Raw genomic sequence first — 22,332 nt, 5'->3', positions numbered from 1 at the left:
AACCTAGAAATTGGAGACTGATGGCATAAGGCTTCTTTTCCCATTATGAAAGCTCCGTTCATGCGGCCTCGAAGCTACCTGAAAAGCATTGTTGTTGCCGGGGTTTTCCTCACTGCCGGCATGGTTCTGAGAAGAAAATGAGTTTTCTCCTGAGAAACCTTGGGTTTCCAGTTCCTTGTTGGAAGCTCACCCTGCTCTGCGCTATACCTAAAGTGAAAGTCAACGTGAGCCCAAGCTTCGAAGTAAGGCCCTGATTATCCTTGCAAAACGAGAGGCGTGCAGCAGCTCCATGAGGCCTTCATCGTTGTTCTGCTTTAGTTTCAAGGTAGTAAGCTTTTCAACACTCCTAGGGGCCTTGCTTCAGCACCCGTTTCAGTACCAGAACACTGCGTAGAACCAGGAAGCTCTGCTCCTGCGTGTATGCTGCGTGTCAACCTAGAAATTAGAGACTGATGGCACAAGGCTAGTTTTCCCATTATGAAAGCTCTGTTGATGCGGCCCCGAAGCTACCTGAAAAGCACTGTTGTTACCGTGCTTTTACTTACAGCCGGCATGGTTCATAGAAGAAAATGAGTTTTCTCGAAAGAAACCTTGTGCTTCCAGTTCCTAGTTGGAAGCTCACCCTGCTCTGCTCTATACCAAACGTGAAAGTCAATGTGAGCACTAGCCTCGAAGTAAGGCCCTGATTATCCTGGCAAAACGGGAGGCGTGCAGCAGCTCCATGAGGCCTTCATCGCTGTTCTGCTTTAGTTTCACGGTAGTAAGCTTTCCAACATTCCTAGGGACTTTGCTTAAGCAACCGTTTCGGTACCAGAACACTGCGTAGAACCAGGAAGCTCTGCTCCTGCGTGTATGCTGCGTGTCAACCTAGAAATTGGACACTGATGGCATAAAGCTTCTTTTCCCATTATGAAAGCTCCGTTCATGCGGCCTCGAAGCTACCTGAAAAGCATGGTTGTTGCCGGGGTTTTCCTCACTGCCGGCATGGTTCTGAGAAGAAAATGAGTTTTCTCCTACGAAACCTTGGGTTTCCAGTACCTTGTTGGAAGCTCACCCTGCTCTGCTCTATACCTAATGTGAAAGTCAACGTGAGCCCAAGCTTCGATGTAAGGCCCTGATTATCCTTGCAAAACGAGAGGCGTGCAGCAGCTCCATGAGGCCTTCATCGTTGTTCTGCTTTAGTTTCAAGGTAGTAAGCTTTTCAACACTCCTAGGGGCCTTGCTTCAGCACCCGTTTCAGTACCAGAACACGGCCTAGAACCAGGAAGCTCTGGTCCTGCGTGTATGCTGCGTGTCAACTTAGAAATTAGAGACTGATGGCACAAGGCTTGTTTTCCCATTTTGAAAGCTCCAGTCATGCGGCCCCGAAGCTACCTGAAAAGCACTGTTGTTACCGTGCTTTTACTTACACCCGGCATGGCACATAGAAGAAAATGAGTTTTCTCGAAAGAAACCTTGTGCTTCCAGTTCCTAGTTGGAAGCTCACCCTGCTCTGCTCTATACCTAAAGTGAAAGTCATGGTGAGCCCAAGCTTCGAAGTAAGGCCCTGATTATCCTTGCAAAACGAGAGGCGTGCAGCAGCTCCATGAGGCCTTCATCGTTGTTCTGCTTTAGTTTCAAGATAGTAAGCTTTTCAACACTCCTAGGGGCCTTGCTTCAGCACCCGTTTCAGTACCAGAACACTGCGTAGAACCAGGAAGCTCTGCTCCTGCGTGTATGCTGCGTGTCAACCTAGAAATTAGAGACTGATGGCACAAGGCTAGTTTTCCCATTATGAAAGCTCCGTTGATGCGGCCCCGAAGCTACCTGAAAAGCACTGTTGTTACCGTGCTTTTACTTACAGCCGGTATGGTTCATAGAAGAAAATGAGTTTTCTCGAAAGAAACCTTGTGCTTCCAGTTCCTAGTTGGAAGCTCACCCTGCTCTGCTCTATACCAAACGTGAAAGTCAATGTGAGCACTAGCCTCGAAGTAAGGCCCTGATTATCCTGGCAAAACGGGAGGCGTGCAGCAGCTCCATGAGGCCTTCATCGCTGTTCTGCTTTAGTTTCACGGTAGTAAGCTTTCCAAGACTCCTAGGGACTTTGCTTAAGCAACCGTTTCGGTACCAGAACACTGCGTAGAGACAGTAAGCTCTGGTCCTGCGTGTATGCTGCGTGTCAACCTAGAAATTGGAGACTGATGGCATAAGGCTTCTTTTCCCATTATGAAAGCTCCGTTCATGCGGCCTCGAAGCTACCTGAAAAGCATTGTTGTTGCCGGGGTTTTCCTCACTGCCGGCATGGTTCTGAGAAGAAAATGAGTTTTCTCCTGAGAAACCTTGGGTTTCCAGTTCCTTGTTGGAAGCTCACCCTGCTCTGCGCTATACCTAAAGTGAAAGTCAACGTGAGCCCAAGCTTCGAAGTAAGGCCCTGATTATCCTTGCAAAACGAGAGGCGTGCAGCAGCTCCATGAGGCCTTCATCGTTGTTCTGCTTTAGTTTCAAGGTAGTAAGCTTTTCAACACTCCTAGGGGCCTTGCTTCCGCACCCGTTTCTGTACCAGAACACTGCGTAGAACCAGGAAGCTCTGCTCCTGCGTGTATGCTGCGTGTCAACCTAGAAATTAGAGACTGATGGCACAAGGCTTGTTTTCCCATTATGAAAGCTCCGTTGATGCGGCCCCGAAGCTACCTGAAAAGCACTGTTGTTACCGTGCTTTTACTTACAGCCGGCATGGCACATAGAAGAAAATGAGTTTTCTCGAAAGAAACCTTGTGCTTCCAGTTCCTAGTTGGAAGCTCACCCTGCTCTGCTCTATACCAAACGTGAAAGTCAATGTGAGCACTAGCCTCGAAGTAAGGCCCTGATTATCCTGGCAAAACGGGAGGCGTGCAGCAGCTCCATGAGGCCTTCATCGCTGTTCTGCTTTAGTTTCACGGTAGTAAGCTTTCCAAGACTCCTAGGGACTTTGCTTAAGCAACCGTTTCGGTACCAGAACACTGCGTAGAGACAGTAAGCTCTGGTCCTGCGTGTATGCTGCGTGTCAACCTAGAAATTGGAGACTGATGGCATAAGGCTTCTTTTCCCATTATGAAAGCTCCGTTCATGCGGCCTCGAAGCTACCTGAAAAGCATTGTTGTTGCCGGGGTTTTCCTCACTGCCGGCATGGTTCTGAGAAGAAAATGAGTTTTCTCCTGAGAAACCTTGGGTTTCCAGTTCCTTGTTGGAAGCTCACCCTGCTCTGCGCTATACCTAAAGTGAAAGTCAACGTGAGCCCAAGCTTCGAAGTAAGGCCCTGATTATCCTTGCAAAACGAGAGGTGTGCAGCAGCTCCATGAGGCCTTCATCGTTGTTCTGCTTTAGTTTCAAGGTAGTAAGCTTTTCAACATTCCTAGGGGCCTTGCTTCAGCACCCGTTTCAGTACCAGAACACTGCGTAGAACCAGGAAGCTCTGCTCCTGCGTGTATGCTGCGTGTCAACCTAGAAATTAGAGACTGATGGCACAAGGCTAGTTTTCCCATTATGAAAGCTCTGTTGATGCGGCCCCGAAGCTACCTGAAAAGCACTGTTGTTACCGTGCTTTTACTTACAGCCGGCATGGTTCATAGAAGAAAATGAGTTTTCTCGAAAGAAACCTTGTGCTTCCAGTTCCTAGTTGGAAGCTCACCCTGCTCTGCTCTATACCAAACGTGAAAGTCAATGTGAGCACTAGCCTCGAAGTAAGGCCCTGATTATCCTGGCAAAACGGGAGGCGTGCAGCAGCTCCATGAGGCCTTCATCGCTGTTCTGCTTTAGTTTCACGGTAGTAAGCTTTCCAACATTCCTAGGGACTTTGCTTAAGCAACCGTTTCGGTACCAGAACACTGCGTAGAGACAGTAAGCTCTGGTCCTGCGTGTATGCTGCGTGTCAACTTAGAAATTGGAGACTGATGGCATAAGGCTTCTTTTCCCATTATGAAAGCTCCGTTCATGCGGCCTCGAAGCTACCTGAAAAGCATTGTTGTTGCCGGGGTTTTCCTCACTGCCGGCATGGTTCTGAGAAGAAAATGAGTTTTCTCCTACAAAACCTTGGGTTTCCAGTTCCTTGTTGGAAGTTCACCCTGCTCTGCGCTATACCTAAAGTGAAAGTCAACGTGAGCCCAAGCTTCAAAGTAAGGCCCTGATTATCCTTGCAAAACGAGAGGCGTGCAGCAGCTCCATGAGGCCTTCATCGTTGTTCTGCTTTAGTTTCAAGGTAGTAAGCTTTTCAACACTCCTAGGGGCCTTGCTTCAGCACCCGTTTCAGTACCAGAACAATGCCTAGAACCAGGAAGCTCTGGTCCTGCGTGTATGCTGCGTGTCAACTTAGAAATTAGAGACTGATGGCACAAGGCTAGTTTTCCCATTATGAAAGCTCTGTTGATGCGGCCCCGAAGCTACCTGAAAAGCACTGTTGTTACCGTGCTTTTACTTACAGCCGGCATGGTTCATAGAAGAAAATGAGTTTTCTCGAAAGAAACCTTGTGCTTCCAGTTCCTAGTTGGAAGCTCACCCTGCTCTGCTCTATACCAAACGTGAAAGTCAATGTGAGCACTAGCCTCGAAGTAAGGCCCTGATTATCCTGGCAAAACGGGAGGCGTGCAGCAGCTCCATGAGGCCTTCATCGCTGTTCTGCTTTAGTTTCACGGTAGTAAGCTTTCCAACATTCCTAGGGACTTTGCTTAAGCAACCGTTTCGGTACCAGAACACTGCGTAGAGACAGTAAGCTCTGGTCCTGCGTGTATGCTGCGTGTCAACTTAGAAATTGGAGACTGATGGCATAAGGCTTCTTTTCCCATTATGAAAGCTCCGTTCATGCGGCCTCGAAGCTACCTGAAAAGCATTGTTGTTGCCGGGGTTTTCCTCACTGCCGGCATGGTTCTGAGAAGAAAATGAGTTTTCTCCTACAAAACCTTGGGTTTCCAGTTCCTTGTTGGAAGTTCACCCTGCTCTGCGCTATACCTAAAGTGAAAGTCAACGTGAGCCCAAGCTTCAAAGTAAGGCCCTGATTATCCTTGCAAAACGAGAGGCGTGCAGCAGCTCCATGAGGCCTTCATCGTTGTTCTGCTTTAGTTTCAAGGTAGTAAGCTTTTCAACACTCCTAGGGGCCTTGCTTCAGCACCCGTTTCAGTACCAGAACACTGCCTAGAACCAGGAAGCTCTGGTCCTGCGTGTATGCTGCGTGTCAACTTAGAAATTAGAGACTGATGGCACAAGGCTTGTTTTCCCATTTTGAAAGCTCCAGTCATGCGGCCCCGAAGCTACCTGAAAAGCACTGTTGTTACCGTGCTTTTACTTACAGCCGGCATGGCACATAGAAGAAAATGAGTTTTCTCGAAAGAAACCTTGTGCTTCCAGTTCCTAATTGGAAGCTCACCCTGCTCTGCTCTATACCTAAAGTGAAAGTCATGGTGAGCCCAAGCTTCGAAATAAAGCCCTGATTATCCTTGCAAAACGAGAGGCGTGCAGCAGCTCCATGAGGCCTTCATCGTTGTTCTGCTTTAGTTTCAAGGTAGTAAGCTTTTCAACACTCCTAGGGGCCTTGCTTCAGCACCCGTTTCAGTACCAGAACACTGCGTAGAACCAGGAAGCTCTGGTCCTGCGTGTATGCTGCGTGTCAACCTAGAAATTAGAGACTGATGGCACAAGGCTAGTTTCCCATTATGAAAGCTCCGTTGATGCGGCCCCGAAGCTACCTGAAAAGCACTGTTGTTACCGTGCTTTTACTTACAGCCGGCATGGTTCATAGAAGAAAATGAGTTTTCTCGAAAGAAACCTTGTGCTTCCAGTTCCTAGTTGGAAGCTCACCCTGCTCTGCTCTATACCAAACGTGAAAGTCAATGTGAGCACTAGCCTCGAAGTAAGGCCCTGATTATCCTGGCAAAACGGGAGGCGTGCAGCAGCTCCATGAGGCCTTCATCGCTGTTCTGCTTTAGTTTCACGGTAGTAAGCTTTCCAACATTCCTAGGGACTTTGCTTAAGCAACCGTTTCGGTACCAGAACACTGCGTAGAGACAGTAAGCTCTGGTCCTGCGTGTATGCTGCGTGTCAACCTAGAAATTGGAGACTGATGGCATAAGGCTTCTTTTCCCATTATGAAAGCTCCGTTCATGCGGCCTCGAAGCTACCTGAAAAGCATTGTTGTTGCCGGGGTTTTCCTCACTGCCGGCATGGTTCTGAGAAGAAAATGAGTTTTCTCCTGAGAAACCTTGGGTTTCCAGTTCCTTGTTGGAAGCTCACCCTGCTCTGCGCTATACCTAAAGTGAAAGTCAACGTGAGCCCAAGCTTCGAAGTAAGGCCCTGATTATCCTTGCAAAACGAGAGGCGTGCAGCAGCTCCATGAGGCCTTCATCGTTGTTCTGCTTTAGTTTCAAGGTAGTAAGCTTTTCAACACTCCTAGGGGGCCTTGCTTCAGCACCCGTTTCAGTACCAGAACACTGCGTAGAACCAGGACGCTCTGCTCCTGCGTGTATGCTGCGTGTCAACCTAGAAATTAGAGACTGATGGCACAAGGCTAGTTTTCCCATTATGAAAGCTCCGTTGATGCGGCCCCGAAGCTACCTGAAAAGCACTGTTGTTACCGTGCTTTTACTTACAGCCGGTATGGTTCATAGAAGAAAATGAGTTTTCTCGAAAGAAACCTTGTGCTTCCAGTTCCTAGTTGGAAGCTCACCCTGCTCTGCTCTATACCAAACGTGAAAGTCAATGTGAGCACTAGCCTCGAAGTAAGGCCCTGATTATCCTGGCAAAACGGGAGGCGTGCAGCAGCTCCATGAGGCCTTCATCGCTGTTCTGCTTTAGTTTCACGGTAGTAAGCTTTCCAACATTCCTAGGGACTTTGCTTAAGCAACCGTTTCGGTACCAGAACACTGCGTAGAGACAATAAGCTCTGGTCCTGCGTGTATGCTGCGTGTCAACCTAGAAATTGGAGACTGATGGCATAAGGCTTCTTTTCCCATTATGAAAGCTCCGTTCATGCGGCCTCGAAGTTACCTGAAAAGCATTGTTGTTGCCGGGGTTTTCCTCACTGCCGGCATGGTTCTGAGAAGAAAATGAGTATTCTCCTAATAAACCTTGGGTTTCCCGTTCCTTGTTGGAAGCTCACCCTGCTCTGCGCTATACCTAAAATGAAAGTCAACGTGAGCCCAAGCTTCGAAGTAAGGCCCTGATTATCCTTGCAAAACGAGAGGCGTGCAGCAGCTCCATGAGGCCTTCATCGTTGTTCTGCTTTAGTTTCAAGGTAGTAAGCTTTTCAACACTCCTAGGGGAGTTGCTTCAGCACCCGTTTCAGTCAGAACACTGCGTAGAACCAGGAAGCTCTGCTCCTGCGTGTATGCTGCGTGTCAACCTAGAAATTAGAGACTGATGGCACAAGGCTTGTTTTCCCCTTTTGAAAGCTCCATTCATGCGGCCCCGAAGCTACCTGAAAAGCACTGTTGTTACCGTGCTTTTACTTACAGCCGGCATGGCACATAGAAGAAAATGAGTTTTCTCGAAAGAAACCTTGTGCTTCCAGTTCCTAGTTGGAAGCTCACCCTGCTCTGCTCTATACCAAACGTGAAAGTCAATGTGAGCACTAGCCTCGAAGTAAGGCCCTGATTATCCTGGCAAAACGGGAGGCGTGCAGCAGCTCCATGAGGCCTTCATCGCTGTTCTGCTTTAGTTTCACGGTAGTAAGCTTTCCAAGACTCCTAGGGACTTTGCTTAAGCAACCGTTTCGGTACCAGAACACTGCGTAGAGACAGTAAGCTCTGGTCCTGCGTGTATGCTGCGTGTCAACCTAGAAATTGGAGACTGATGGCATAAGGCTTCTTTTCCCATTATGAAAGCTCCGTTCATGCGGCCTCGAACCTACCTGAAAAGCATTGTTGTTGCCGGGGTTTTCCTCACTGCCGGCATGGTTCTGAGAAGAAAATGAGTTTTCTCCTGAGAAACCTTGGGTTTCCAGTTCCTTGTTGGAAGCTCACCCTGCTCTGCTCTATACCTAAAGTGAAAGTCAACGTGAGCCCAAGCTTCGAAGTAAGGCCCTGATTATCCTTGCAAAACGAGAGGCGTGCAGCAGCTCCATGAGGCCTTCATCGTTGTTCTGCTTTAGTTTCAAGGTAGTAAGCTTTTCAACACTCCTAGGGGCCTTGCTTCCGCACCCGTTTCTGTACCAGAACACTGCGTAGAACCAGGAAGCTCTGCTCCTGCGTGTATGCTGCGTGTCAACCTAGAAATTAGAGACTGATGGCACAAGGCTTGTTTTCCCATTTTGAAAGCTCCAGTCATGCGGCCCCGAAGCTACCTGAAAAGCACTGTTGTTACCGTGCTTTTACTTACAGCCGGCATGGCACATAGAAGAAAATGAGTTTTCTCGAAAGAAACCTTGTGCTTCCAGTTGCTAGTTGGAAGCTCACCCTGCTCTGCTCTATACCTAAAGTGAAAGTCATGGTGAGCCCAAGCTTCGAAGTAAGGCCCTGATTATCCTTGCAAAACGAGAGGCGTGCAGCAGCTCCATGAGGCCTTCATCGTTGTTCTGCTTTAGTTTCAAGGTAGTAAGCTTTTCAACACTCCTAGGGGAATTGCTTCAGCACCCGTTTCAGTACCAGAACACTGCGTAGAACCAGGAAGCTCTGGTCCTGCGTGTATGCTGCGTGTCAACCTAGAAATTAGAGACTGATGGCACAAGGCTAGTTTTCCCATTATGAAAGCTCCGTTGATGCAGCCCCGAAGCTACCTGAAAAGCACTGTTGTTACCGTGCTTTTACTTACAGCCGGCATGGCACATAGAAGAAAATGAGTTTTCTCGAAAGAAACCTTGTGCTTCCAGTTCCTAGTTGGAAGCTCACCCTGCTCTGCTCTATACCAAACGTGAAAGTCAATGTTAGCACTAGCCTTGAAGTAAGGCCCTGATTATCCTGGCAAAACGGGAGGCGTGCAGCAGCTCCATGAGGCCTTCATCGCTGTTCTGCTTTAGTTTCACAGTAGTAAGCTTTCCAAGACTCCTAGGGACTTTGCTTAAGCAACCGTTTCGGTACCAGAACACTGCGTAGAGACAGTAAGCTCTGGCCCTGCGTGTATGCTGCGTGTCAACCTAGAAATTGGAGACTGATGGCATAAGGCTTCTTTTCCCATTATGAAAGCTCCGTTCATGCGGCCTCGAAGCTACCTGAAAAGCATTGTTGTTGCCGGGGTTTTCCTCACTGCCGGCATGGTTCTGAGAAGAAAATGAGTTTTCTCCTGAGAAACCTTGGGTTTCCAGTTCCTTGTTGGAAGCTCACCCTGCACTGCGCTATACCTAAAGTGAAAGTCAACATGAGCCCAAGCTTCGAAGTAAGGCCCTGATTATCCTTGCAAAACGAGAGGCGTGCAGCAGCTCCATGAGGCCTTCATCGTTGTTCTGCTTTAGTTTCAAGGTAGTAAGCTTTTCAACACTCCTAGGGGCCTTGCTTCCGCACCCGTTTCTGTACCAGAACACTGCGTAGAACCAGGAAGCTCTGCTCCTGCGTGTATGCTGCGTGTCAACCTAGAAATTAGAGACTGATGGCACAAGGCTTGTTTTCCCATTTTGAAAGCTCCAGTCATGCGGCCCCGAAGCTACCTGAAAAGCACTGTTGTTACCGTGCTTTTACTTACAGCCGGCATGGCACATAGAAGAAAATGAGTTTTCTCGAAAGAAACCTTGTGCTTCCAGTTGCTAGTTGGAAGCTCACCCTGCTCTGCTCTATACCTAAAGTGAAAGTCATGGTGAGCCCAAGCTTCGAAGTAAGGCCCTGATTATCCTTGCAACACGAGAGGCGTGCAGCAGCTCCATGAGGCCTTCATCGTTGTTCTGCTTTAGTTTCAAGGTAGTAAGCTTTTCAACACTCCTAGGGGAATTGCTTCAGCACCCGTTTCAGTACCAGAACACTGCGTAGAACCAGGAAGCTCTGCTCCTGCGTGTATGCTGCGTGTCAACCTAGAAATTAGAGACTGATGGCACAAGGCTAGTTTTCCCATTATGAAAGCTCCGTTGATGCAGCCCCGAAGCTACCTGAAAAGCACTGTTGTTACCGTGCTTTTACTTACAGCCGGCATGGTTCATAGAAGAAAATGAGTTTTCTCGAAAGAAACCTTGTGCTTCCAGTTCCTAGTTGGAAGCTCACCCTGCTCTGCTCTATACCAAACGTGAAAGTCAATGTGAGCACTAGCCTCGAAGTAAGGCCCTGATTATCCTGGCAAAACGGGAGGCGTGCAGCAGCTCCATGAGGCCTTCATCGCTGTTCTGCTTTAGTTTCACGGTAGTAAGCTTTCCAACATTCCTAGGGACTTTGCTTAAGCAACCGTTTCGGTACCAGAACACTGCGTAGAGACAGTAAGCTCTGGTCCTGCGTGTATGCTGCGTGTCAACCTAGAAATTGGAGACTGATGGCATAAGGCTTCTTTTCCCATTATGAAAGCTCCGTTCATGCGGCCTCGAAGCTACCTGAAAAGCATTGTTGTTGCCGGGATTTTCCTCACTGCCGGCATGGTTCTGAGAAGAAAATGAGTTTTCTCCTAAAAACCTTGGGTTTCCAGTTCCTTGTTGGAAGCTCACCCTGCTCTGCGTTATACCTAAAGTGAAAGTCAACGTGAGCCCAAGCTTCGAAGTAAGGCCCTGATTATCCTTGCAAAACGAGAGGCGTGCAGCAGCTCCATGAGGCCTTCATCGTTGTTCTGCTTTAGTTTCAAGGTAGTAAGCTTTTCAACACTCCTAGGGGCCTTGCTTCAGCACCCGTTTCAGTACTAGAACACTGCCTAGAACCAGGAAGCTCTGGTCCTGCGTGTATGCTGCGTGTCAACTTAGAAATTAGAGACTGATGGCACAAAGCTTGTTTTCCCATTTTGAAAGCTCCAGTCATGCTGCCCCGAAGCTACCTGAAAAGCACTGTTGTTACCGTGCTTTTACTTACAGCCGGCATGGCACATAGAAGAAAATGAGTTTTCTCGAAAGAAACCTTGTGCTTCCAGTTGCTAGTTGGAAGCTCACCCTGCTCTGCTCTATACCTAAAGTGAAAGTCATGGTGAGCCCAAGCTTCGAAGTAAGGCCCTGATTATCCTTGCAAAACGAGAGGCGTGCAGCAGCTCCATGAGGCCTTCATCGTTGTTCTGCTTTAGTTTCAAGGTAGTAAGCTTTTCAACACTCCTAGGGGCCTTGCTTCCGCACCCGTTTCTGTACCAGAACACTGCGTAGAACCAGGAAGCTCTGCTCCTGCGTGTATGCTGCGTGTCAACCTAGTAATTAGAGACTGATGGCACAAGGCTTGTTTTCCCATTTTGAAAGCTCCAGTCATGCGGCCCCGAAGCTACCTGAAAAGCACTGTTGTTACCGTGCTTTTACTTACAGCCGGCATGGTTCATAGAAGAAAATGAGTTTTCTCGAAAGAAACCTTGTGCTTCCAGTTCCTAGTTGGAAGCTCACCCTGCTCTGCTCTATACCAAACGTGAAAGTCAATGTGAGCACTAGCCTCGAAGTAAGGCCCTGATTATCCTGGCAAAACGGGAGGCGTGCAGCAGCTCCATGAGGCCTTCATCGCTGTTCTGCTTTAGTTTCACGGTAGTAAGCTTTCCAACATTCCTAGGGACTTTGCTTAAGCAACCGTTTCGGTACCAGAACACTGCGTAGAGACAGTAAGCTCTGGTCCTGCGTGTATGCTGCGTGTCAACTTAGAAATTGGAGACTGATGGCATAAGGCTTCTTTTCCCATTATGAAAGCTCCGTTCATGCGGCCTCGAAGCTACCTGAAAAGCATTGTTGTTGCCGGGGTTTTCCTCACTGCCGGCATGGTTCTGAGAAGAAAATGAGTTTTCTCCTACAAAACCTTGGGTTTCCAGTTCCTTGTTGGAAGTTCACCCTGCTCTGCGCTATACCTAAAGTGAAAGTCAACGTGAGCCCAAGCTTCAAAGTAAGGCCCTGATTATCCTTGCAAAACGAGAGGCGTGCAGCAGCTCCATGAGGCCTTCATCGTTGTTCTGCTTTAGTTTCAAGGTAGTAAGCTTTTCAACACTCCTAGGGGCCTTGCTTCAGCACCCGTTTCAGTACCAGAACAATGCCTAGAACCAGGAAGCTCTGGTCCTGCGTGTATGCTGCGTGTCAACTTAGAAATTAGAGACTGATGGCACAAGGCTTGTTTTCCCATTTTGAAAGCTCCAGTCATGCGGCCCCGAAGCTACCTGAAAAGCACTGTTGTTACCGTGCTTTTACTTACAGCCGGCATGGCACATAGAAGAAAATGAGTTTTCTCGAAAGAAACCTTGCGCTTCCAGTTCCTAATTGGAAGCTCACCCTGCTCTGCTCTATACCTAAAGTGAAAGTCATGGTGAGCCCAAGCTTCGAAGTAAAGCCCTGATTATCCTTGCAAAACGAGAGGCGTGCAGCAGCTCCATGAGGCCTTCATCGTTGTTCTGCTTTAGTTTCAAGGTAGTAAGCTTTTCAACACTCCTAGGGGCCTTGCTTCAGCACCCGTTTCAGTACCAGAACACTGCGTAGAACCAGGAAGCTCTGGTCCTGCGTGTATGCTGCGTGTCAACCTAGAAATTAGAGACTGATGGCACAAGGCTAGTTTTCCCATTATGAAAGCTCCGTTGATGCGGCCCCGAAGCTACCTGAAAAGCACTGTTGTTACCGTGCTTTTACTTACAGCCGGCATGGTTCATAGAAGTAAATGAGTTTTCTCGAAAGAAACCTTGTGTTTCCAGTTCCTAGTTGGAAGCTCACCCTGCTCTGCTCTATACCAAACGTGAAAGTCAATGTGAGCACTAGCCTCGAAGTAAGGCCCTGATTATCCTGGCAAAACGGGAGGCGTGCAGCAGCTCCATGAGGCCTTCATCGCTGTTCTGCTTTAGTTTCACGGTAGTAAGCTTTCCAACATTCCTAGGGACTTTGCTTAAGCAACCGTTTCGGTACCAGAACACTGCGTAGAGACAGTAAGCTCTGGTCCTGCGTGTATGCTGCGTGTCAACCTAGAAATTGGAGACTGATGGCATAAGGCTTCTTTTCCCATTATGAAAGCTTCGTTCATGCGGCCTCGAAGCTACCTGAAAAGCATTGTTGATGCCGGGGTTTTCCTCACTGCCGGCATGGTTCTGAGAAGAAAATGAGTTTTCTCCTGAGAAACCTTGGGTTTCCAGTTCCTTGTTGGAAGCTCACCCTGCTCTGCGCTATACCTAAAGTGAAAGTCAACGTGAGCCCAAGCTTCGAAGTAAGGCCCTGATTATCCTTGCAAAACGAGAGGCGTGCAGCAGCTCCATGAGGCCTTCATCGTTGTTCTGCTTTAGTTTCAAGGTAGTAAGCTTTTCAACACTCCTAGGGGCCTTGCTTCCGCACCCGTTTCTGTACCAGAACACTGCGTAGAACCAGGAAGCTCTGCTCCTGCGTGTATGCTGCGTGTCAACCTAGAAATTAGAGACTGATGGCACAAGGCTAGTTTTCGCATTATGAAAGCTCTGTTGATGCGGCCCCGAAGCTACCTGAAAAGCACTGTTGTTACCGTGCTTTTACTTACAGCCGGCATGGTTCATAGAAGAAAATGAGTTTTCTCGAAAGAAACCTTGTGCTTCCAGTTCCTAGTTGGAAGCTCACCCTGCTCTGCTCTATACCAAACGTGAAAGTCAATGTGAGCACTAGCCTCGAAGTAAGGCCCTGATTATCCTGGCAAAACGGGAGGCGTGCAGCAGCTCCATGAGGCCATCATCGCTGTTCTGCTTTAGTTTCACGGTAGTAAGCTTTCCAACATTCCTAGGGACTTTGCTTAAGCAACCGTTTCGGTACCAGAACACTGCGTAGAGACAGTAAGCTCTGGCCCTGCGTGTATGCTGCGTGTCAACCTAGAAATTGGAGACTGATGGCATAAGGCTTCTTTTCCCATTATGAAAGCTCCGTTCATGCGGCCTCGAAGCTACCTGAAAAGCATTGTTGTTGCCGGGGTTTTCCTCACTGCCGGCATGGTTCTGAGAAGAAAATGAGTTTTCTCCTGAGAAACCTTGGGTTTCCAGTTCCTTGTTGGAAGCTCACCCTGCACTGCGCTATACCTAAAGTGAAAGTCAACATGAGCCCAAGCTTCGAAGTAAGGCCCTGATTATCCTTGCAAAACGAGAGGCGTGCAGCAGCTCCATGAGGCCTTCATCGTTGTTCTGCTTTAGTTTCAAGGTAGTAAGCTTTTCAACACTCCTAGGGGCCTTGCTTCCGCACCCGTTTCTGTACCAGAACACTGCGTAGAACCAGGAAGCTCTGCTCCTGCGTGTATGCTGCGTGTCAACCTAGAAATTAGAGACTGATGGCACAAGGCTTGTTTTCCCATTTTGAAAGCTCCAGTCATGCGGCCCCGAAGCTACCTGAAAAGCACTGTTGTTACCGTGCTTTTACTTACAGCCGGCATGGCACATAGAAGAAAATGAGTTTTCTCGAAAGAAACCTTGTGCTTCCAGTTGCTAGTTGGAAGCTCACCCTGCTCTGCTCTATACCTAAAGTGAAAGTCATGGTGAGCCCAAGCTTCGAAGTAAGGCCCTGATTATCCTTGCAACACGAGAGGCGTGCAGCAGCTCCATGAGGCCTTCATCGTTGTTCTGCTTTAGTTTCAAGGTAGTAAGCTTTTCAACACTCCTAGGGGAATTGCTTCAGCACCCGTTTCAGTACCAGAACACTGCGTAGAACCAGGAAGCTCTGCTCCTGCGTGTATGCTGCGTGTCAACCTAGAAATTAGAGACTGATGGCACAAGGCTAGTTTTCCCATTATGAAAGCTCCGTTGATGCAGCCCCGAAGCTACCTGAAAAGCACTGTTGTTACCGTGCTTTTACTTACAGCCGGCATGGTTCATAGAAGAAAATGAGTTTTCTCGAAAGAAACCTTGTGCTTCCAGTTCCTAGTTGGAAGCTCACCCTGCTCTGCTCTATACCAAACGTGAAAGTCAATGTGAGCACTAGCCTCGAAGTAAGGCCCTGATTATCCTGGCAAAACGGGAGGCGTGCAGCAGCTCCATGAGGCCTTCATCGCTGTTCTGCTTTAGTTTCACGGTAGTAAGCTTTCCAACATTCCTAGGGACTTTGCTTAAGCAACCGTTTCGGTACCAGAACACTGCGTAGAGACAGTAAGCTCTGGTCCTGCGTGTATGCTGCGTGTCAACCTAGAAATTGGAGACTGATGGCATAAGGCTTCTTTTCCCATTATGAAAGCTCCGTTCATGCGGCCTCGAAGCTACCTGAAAAGCATTGTTGTTGCCGGGATTTTCCTCACTGCCGGCATGGTTCTGAGAAGAAAATGAGTTTTCTCCTAAAAACCTTGGGTTTCCAGTTCCTTGTTGGAAGCTCACCCTGCTCTGCGTTATACCTAAAGTGAAAGTCAACGTGAGCCCAAGCTTCGAAGTAAGGCCCTGATTATCCTTGCAAAACGAGAGGCGTGCAGCAGCTCCATGAGGCCTTCATCGTTGTTCTGCTTTAGTTTCAAGGTAGTAAGCTTTTCAACACTCCTAGGGGCCTTGCTTCAGCACCCGTTTCAGTACTAGAACACTGCCTAGAACCAGGAAGCTCTGGTCCTGCGTGTATGCTGCGTGTCAACTTAGAAATTAGAGACTGATGGCACAAAGCTTGTTTTCCCATTTTGAAAGCTCCAGTCATGCTGCCCCGAAGCTACCTGAAAAGCACTGTTGTTACCGTGCTTTTACTTACAGCCGGCATGGCACATAGAAGAAAATGAGTTTTCTCGAAAGAAACCTTGTGCTTCCAGTTGCTAGTTGGAAGCTCACCCTGCTCTGCTCTATACCTAAAGTGAAAGTCATGGTGAGCCCAAGCTTCGAAGTAAGGCCCTGATTATCCTTGCAAAACGAGAGGCGTGCAGCAGCTCCATGAGGCCTTCATCGTTGTTCTGCTTTAGTTTCAAGGTAGTAAGCTTTTCAACACTCCTAGGGGCCTTGCTTCCGCACCCGTTTCTGTACCAGAACACTGCGTAGAACCAGGAAGCTCTGCTCCTGCGTGTATGCTGCGTGTCAACCTAGTAATTAGAGACTGATGGCACAAGGCTTGTTTTCCCATTTTGAAAGCTCCAGTCATGCGGCCCCGAAGCTACCTGAAAAGCACTGTTGTTACCGTGCTTTTACTTACAGCCGGCATGGTTCATAGAAGAAAATGAGTTTTCTCGAAAGAAACCTTGTGCTTCCAGTTCCTAGTTGGAAGCTCACCCTGCTCTGCTCTATACCAAACGTGAAAGTCAATGTGAGCACTAGCCTCGAAGTAAGGCCCTGATTATCCTGGCAAAACGGGAGGCGTGCAGCAGCTCCATGAGGCCTTCATCGCTGTTCTGCTTTAGTTTCACGGTAGTAAGCTTTCCAACATTCCTAGGGACTTTGCTTAAGCAACCGTTTCGGTACCAGAACACTGCGTAGAGACAGTAAGCTCTGGTCCTGCGTGTATGCTGCGTGTCAACTTAGAAATTGGAGACTGATGGCATAAGGCTTCTTTTCCCATTATGAAAGCTCCGTTCATGCGGCCTCGAAGCTACCTGAAAAGCATTGTTGTTGCCGGGGTTTTCCTCACTGCCGGCATGGTTCTGAGAAGAAAATGAGTTTTCTCCTACAAAACCTTGGGTTTCCAGTTCCTTGTTGGAAGTTCACCCTGCTCTGCGCTATACCTAAAGTGAAAGTCAACGTGAGCCCAAGCTTCAAAGTAAGGCCCTGATTATCCTTGCAAAACGAGAGGCGTGCAGCAGCTCCATGAGGCCTTCATCGTTGTTCTGCTTTAGTTTCAAGGTAGTAAGCTTTTCAACACTCCTAGGGGCCTTGCTTCAGCACCCGTTTCAGTACCAGAACAATGCCTAGAACCAGGAAGCTCTGGTCCTGCGTGTATGCTGCGTGTCAACTTAGAAATTAGAGACTGATGGCACAAGGCTTGTTTTCCCATTTTGAAAGCTCCAGTCATGCGGCCCCGAAGCTACCTGAAAAGCACTGTTGTTACCGTGCTTTTACTTACAGCCGGCATGGCACATAGAAGAAAATGAGTTTTCTCGAAAGAAACCTTGCGCTTCCAGTTCCTAATTGGAAGCTCACCCTGCTCTGCTCTATACCTAAAGTGAAAGTCATGGTGAGCCCAAGCTTCGAAGTAAAGCCCTGATTATCCTTGCAAAACGAGAGGCGTGCAGCAGCTCCATGAGGCCTTCATCGTTGTTCTGCTTTAGTTTCAAGGTAGTAAGCTTTTCAACACTCCTAGGGGCCTTGCTTCAGCACCCGTTTCAGTACCAGAACACTGCGTAGAACCAGGAAGCTCTGGTCCTGCGTGTATGCTGCGTGTCAACCTAGAAATTAGAGACTGATGGCACAAGGCTAGTTTTCCCATTATGAAAGCTCCGTTGATGCGGCCCCGAAGCTACCTGAAAAGCACTGTTGTTACCGTGCTTTTACTTACAGCCGGCATGGTTCATAGAAGTAAATGAGTTTTCTCGAAAGAAACCTTGTGTTTCCAGTTCCTAGTTGGAAGCTCACCCTGCTCTGCTCTATACCAAACGTGAAAGTCAATGTGAGCACTAGCCTCGAAGTAAGGCCCTGATTATCCTGGCAAAACGGGAGGCGTGCAGCAGCTCCATGAGGCCTTCATCGCTGTTCTGCTTTAGTTTCACGGTAGTAAGCTTTCCAACATTCCTAGGGACTTTGCTTAAGCAACCGTTTCGGTACCAGAACACTGCGTAGAGACAGTAAGCTCTGGTCCTGCGTGTATGCTGCGTGTCAACCTAGAAATTGGAGACTGATGGCATAAGGCTTCTTTTCCCATTATGAAAGCTTCGTTCATGCGGCCTCGAAGCTACCTGAAAAGCATTGTTGATGCCGGGGTTTTCCTCACTGCCGGCATGGTTCTGAGAAGAAAATGAGTTTTCTCCTGAGAAACCTTGGGTTTCCAGTTCCTTGTTGGAAGCTCACCCTGCTCTGCGCTATACCTAAAGTGAAAGTCAACGTGAGCCCAAGCTTCGAAGTAAGGCCCTGATTATCCTTGCAAAACGAGAGGCGTGCAGCAGCTCCATGAGGCCTTCATCGTTGTTCTGCTTTAGTTTCAAGGTAGTAAGCTTTTCAACACTCCTAGGGGCCTTGCTTCCGCACCCGTTTCTGTACCAGAACACTGCGTAGAACCAGGAAGCTCTGCTCCTGCGTGTATGCTGCGTGTCAACCTAGAAATTAGAGACTGATGGCACAAGGCTAGTTTTCGCATTATGAAAGCTCTGTTGATGCGGCCCCGAAGCTACCTGAAAAGCACTGTTGTTACCGTGCTTTTACTTACAGCCGGCATGGTTCATAGAAGAAAATGAGTTTTCTCGAAAGAAACCTTGTGCTTCCAGTTCCTAGTTGGAAGCTCACCCTGCTCTGCTCTATACCAAACGTGAAAGTCAATGTGAGCACTAGCCTCGAAGTAAGGCCCTGATTATCCTGGCAAAACGGGAGGCGTGCAGCAGCTCCATGAGGCCATCATCGCTGTTCTGCTTTAGTTTCACGGTAGTAAGCTTTCCAACATTCCTAGGGACTTTGCTTAAGCAACCGTTTCGATACCAGAACACTGCGTAGAGACAGTAAGCTCTGGTCCTGCGTGTATGCTGCGTGTCAACCTAGAAATTGGAGACTGATGGCATAAGGCTTCTTTTCCCATTATGAAAGCTCCGTTCATGCGGCCTCGAAGCTACCTGAAAAGCATTGTTGTTGCCGGGATTTTCCTCACTGCCGGCATGGTTCTGAGAAGAAAATGAGTTTTCTCCTACAAAACCTTGGGTTTCCAGTTCCTTGTTGGAAGCTCACCCTGCTCTGCGCTATACCTAAAGTGAAAGTCAACGTGAGCCCAAGCTTCGAAGTAAGGCCCTGATTATCCTTGCAAAACGAGAGGCGTGCAGCAGCTCCATGAGGCCTTCATCGTTGTTCTGCTTTAGTTTCAAGGTAGTAAGCTTTTCAACACTCCTACGGGCCTTGCTTCAGCACCCGTTTCAGTACCAGAACACTGCCTAGAACCAGGAAGCTCTGGTCCTGCGTGTATGCTGCGTGTCAACTTAGAAATTAGAGACTGATGGCACAAGGCTTGTTTTCCCATTTTGAAAGCTCCAGTCATGCGGCCCCGAAGCTACCTGAAAAGCACTGTTGTTACCGTGCTTTTACTTACAGCCGGCATGGCACATAGAAGAAAATGAGTTTTCTCGAAAGAAACCTTGTGCTTCCAGTTGCTAGTTGGAAGCTCACCCTGCTCTGCTCTATACCTAAAGTGAAAGTCATGGTGAGCCCAAGCTTCGAAGTAAGGCCCTGATTATCCTTGCAAAACGAGAGGCGTGCAGCAGCTCCATGAGGCCTTCATCGTTGTTCTGCTTTAGTTTCAAGGTAGTAAGCTTTTCAACACTCCTAGGGGACTTGCTTCCGCACCCGTTTCTGTACCAGAACACTGCGTAGAACCAGGAAGCTCTGGTCCTGCGTGTATGCTGCGTGTCAACCTAGGAATTAGAGACTGATGGCACAAGGCTAGTTTTCCCATTATGAAAGCTCCGTTGATGCGGCCCCGAAGCTACCTGAAAAGCACTGTTGTTACCGTGCTTTTACTTACAGCCGGCATGGTTCATAGAAGAAAATGAGTTTTCTCGAAAGAAACCTTGTGCTTCCAGTTCCTAGTTGGAAGCTCACCCTGCTCTGCTCTATACCAAACGTGAAAGTCAATGTGAGCACTAGCCTCGAAGTAAGGCCCTGATTATCCTGGCAAAACGGGAGGCGTGCAGCAGCTCCATGAGGCCTTCATCGCTGTTCTGCTTTAGTTTCACGGTAGTAAGCTTTCCAACATTCCTAGGGACTTTGCTTAAGCAACCGTTTCGGTACCAGAACACTGCATAGAGACAGTAAGCTCTGGTCCTGCGTGTATGCTGCGTGTCAACCTAGAAATTGGAGACTGATGGCATAAGGCTTCTTTTCCCATTATGAAAGCTCCGTTCATGCGGCCTCGAAGCTACCTGAAAAGCATTGTTGTTGCCGGGGTTTTCCTCACTGCCGGCATGGTTCTGAGAAGAAAATGAGTTTTCTCCTGAGAAACCTTGGGTTTCCAGTTCCTTGTTGGAAGCTCACCCTGCTCTGCGCTATACCTAAAGTGAAAGTCAACGTGAGCCCAAGCTTCAAAGTAAGGCCCTGATTATCCTTGCAAAACGAGAGGCGTGCAGCAGCTCCATGAGGCCTTCATCGTTGTTCTGCTTTAGTTTCAAGGTAGTAAGCTTTTCAACACTCCTAGGGGCCTTGCTTCAGCACCCGTTTCAGTACCAGAACACTGCCTAGAACCAGGAAGTTCTGGTCCTGCGTGTATGCTGCGTGTCAACTTAGAAATTAGAGACTGATGGCACAAGGCTTGTTTTCCCATTTTGAAAGCTCCAGTCATGCGGCCCCGAAGCTACCTGAAAAGCACTGTTGTTACCGTGCTTTTACTTACAGCCGGCATGGCACATAGAAGAAAATGAGTTTTCTCGAAAGAAACCTTGTGCTTCCAGTTGCTAGTTGGAAGCTCACCCTGCTCTGCTCTATACCTAAAGTGAAAGTCATGGTGAGCCCAAGCTTCGAAGTAGGGCCCTGATTATCCTTGCAAAACGAGAGGCGTGCAGCAGCTCCATGAGGCCTTCATCGTTGTTCTGCTTTAGTTTCAAGGTAGTAAGCTTTTCAACACTCCTAGGGGCCTTGCTTCCGCACCCGTTTCTGTACCAGAACACTGCGTAGAACCAGGAAGCTCTGCTCCTGCGTGTATGCTGCGTGTCAACCTAGGAATTAGAGACTGATGGCACAAGGCTAGTTTTCCCATTATGAAAGCTCCGTTGATGCGGCCCCGAAGCTACCTCAAAAGCACTGTTGTTACCGTGCTTTTACTTACAGCCGGCATGGCACATAGAAGAAAATGAGTTTTCTCGAAAGAAACCTTGTGCTTCCAGTTCCTAGTTGGAAGCTCACCCTGCTCTGCTCTATACCTAAAGTGAAAGTCATGGTGAGCCCAAGCTTCGAAGTAAGGCCCTGATTATCCTGGCAAAACGGGAGGCGTGCAGCAGCTCCATGAGGCCTTCATCGCTGTTCTGCTTTAGTTTCACGGTAGTAAGCTTTCCAACATTCCTAGGGACTTTGCTTAAGCAACCGTTTCGGTACCAGAACACTGCGTAGAGACAGTAAGCTCTGGTCCTGCGTGTATGCTGCGTGTCAACCTAGAAATTGGAGACTGATGGCATAAGGCTTCTTTTCCCATTATGAAAGCTCCGTTCATGCGGCCTCGAAGCTACCTGAAAAGCATTGTTGTTGCCGGGGTTTTCCTCACTGCCGGCATGGTTCTGAGAAGAAAATGAGTTTTCTCCTGAGAAACCTTGGGTTTCCAGTTCCTTGTTGGAAGCTCACCGTGCTCTGCGCTATACCTAAAGTGAAAGTCAACGGGAGCCCAAGCTTCGAAGTAAGGCCCTGATTATCCTTGCAAAACGAGAGGCGTGCAGCAGCTCCATGAGGCCTTCATCGTTGTTCTGCTTTAGTTGCAAAGTAGTAAGCTTTTCAACACTCCTAGGGGCCTTGCTTCAGCACCCGTTTCAGTACCAGAACACTGCGTAGAACCAGGAAGCTCTGGTCCTGCGTGTATGCTGCGTGTCAACCTAGAAATTAGAGACTGATGACACAAGGCTAGTTTTCCCATTATGAAAGCTCCGTTGATGCGGCCCCGAAGCTACCTGAAAAGCACTGTTGTTACCGTGCTTTTACTTACAGCCGGCATGGTTCATAGAAGAAAATGAGTTTTCTCGAAAGAAACCTTGTGCTTCCAGTTCCTAGTTGGAAGCTCACCCTGCTCTGCTCTATACCAAACGTGAAAGTCAATGTGAGCACTAGCCTCGAAGTAAGGCCCTGATTATCCTGGCAAAACGGGAGGCGTGCAGCAGCTCCATGAGGCCTTCATCGCTGTTCTGCTTTAGTTTCACGGTAGTAAGCTTTCCAACATTCCTAGGGACTTTGCTTAAGCAACCGTTTCGGTACCAGAACACTGCGTAGAGACAGTAAGCTCTGGTCCTGCGAGTATGCTGCGTGTCAACCTAGAAATTGGAGACTGATGGCATAAGGCTTCTTTTCCCATTATGAAAGCTCCGTTCATGCGGCCTCGAAGCTACCTGAAAAGCATTGTTGTTGCCGGGGTTTTCCTCACTGCCGGCATGGTTCTGAGAAGAAAATGAGTTTTCTCCTACAAAACCTTGGGTTTCCAGTTCCTTGTTGGAAGCTCACCCTGCTCTGCGCTATACCTAAAGTGAAAGTCAACGTGAGCCCAAGCTTCAAAGTAAGGCCCTGATTATCCTTGCAAAACGAGAGGCGTGCAGCAGCTCCATGAGGCCTTCATCG

This window comes from Eubalaena glacialis, chromosome 6, assembly GCF_028564815.1.
Source record: "Eubalaena glacialis isolate mEubGla1 chromosome 6, mEubGla1.1.hap2.+ XY, whole genome shotgun sequence".
In the NCBI taxonomy this organism is placed as follows: Eukaryota; Metazoa; Chordata; class Mammalia; order Artiodactyla; family Balaenidae; genus Eubalaena; species Eubalaena glacialis.
This window is presented reverse-complemented; position numbering follows the sequence as displayed.